This window comes from Ornithorhynchus anatinus, chromosome X1 (genome assembly GCF_004115215.2).
Source record: "Ornithorhynchus anatinus isolate Pmale09 chromosome X1, mOrnAna1.pri.v4, whole genome shotgun sequence".
NCBI lineage: Eukaryota > Metazoa > Chordata > Mammalia > Monotremata > Ornithorhynchidae > Ornithorhynchus > Ornithorhynchus anatinus.
Genome location: NC_041749.1, coordinates 86,793,122 through 86,794,292, shown reverse-complemented (window position 1 = coordinate 86,794,292; position 1,171 = coordinate 86,793,122). Strand labels below are relative to the sequence as shown.

The 1,171-nt window shown below is 46.9% G+C and overlaps 1 non-coding gene across 1 annotated transcript; it reads right to left on the bottom strand.

Annotated features, from left to right (window-relative positions):
- Positions 1–206: 206 nt before the first annotated feature.
- Positions 207–344, bottom strand: LOC114806870. The gene has a single exon (XR_003754926.1). It is a non-coding gene; the product is annotated as a small nucleolar RNA SNORA7 (small nucleolar RNA).
- Between the last annotated feature and the right edge of the window lie 827 nt (positions 345–1,171).

Below are 1,171 nucleotides of genomic sequence, written 5' to 3'. Positions count from 1 at the left end.
GAGTTGTGTCTGACCCACAGCGACGCCACAGACACATCTCTCCCAGAACGCCCCGCTTCCATCCGCAATCGTTCTGGTAGTGTATCCGTAGAGTTTTCTTGGTAAAAATACGGAATTGGTTTACCATTGCCTCCTTCTGCGCAGTAAACAAATCTCTGCCCTAGGCTCTCTCCCATGCCGCTGCTGCCCAGCACGAGTGAGTTTTGACTTGTAGCAGATTGCCTTCCACTCACTAGCCACTGGCCAAGCTAGGAATGGAATGGGTAGGCCTCTGTTTGACTCTCCCTCCCGTAGTCGTTACTGGTAGAACACTGGAAACTCTCCAGGTGCGACCTTGAGAGGAATAGAGGAATGAGCAGACATTAATTAATATTTGGAAGTCAAAAGAGCTTGGGAATAGGTATAAATAATAGACACAAGTGGATAAAAAATCATAATAATAGGCACCAAGCACCGGGGGTAGATACAGTACAATCAGATGGAACATCGACGCTGTCCCATATGGGGCTCACAGTCGAAGTGGGAATGAGAACAGGTATTTAATTCCAGTTTTACAGATGAGGAAAACGGGGCACCAAGAAGGTAAGTGACGTGTCCAAGGTCACACAGCAGACAAGTGGCAGAGCTGAGATTGGAATCCAGGTCCCCCAACTCCCAGGTCCGTGAGCTTTCCTCTAGGCCACCCTGCTGCTGCTCTGAGTGCCAAGGAGGCTATGGGATAGCAGGAGGAGGAACGTGGTTGTATTGACTCATTTTTATTCAGCGAGTTACCAAACTGTCTGATATTAGCACAGCTGACTGCTCAAAGCTAGGGATCCAGCACATATGAATGTAGAAAGTGGTACTGAAGTCATTTCTCTGTTGTCTCTCTCAGCCTGGTTAGTAGCATTTAAATCCTCCCTAATCCAAGATTTATATAATATCCTATTACTGGTGTAGGGTTAAAAGGTTTGGGCTGGAACTCCTGGCCACCTCAGCATGTCAGGGTTTGCCTGGATGTGGTTAATTTGCTCTTTGGCAGTGAGGGAGCTATTGTGATTGGGAAAACAAAGTTGTGTTTATACCAAGATCACAGAGTCCATTCTCATTTTGTGTCAAACATCCAACCCACTGGATTAGAAGTTTTCGCTTTAATTCCGTTGCAGGCCTGCACTACAGTCTAACCCCATCC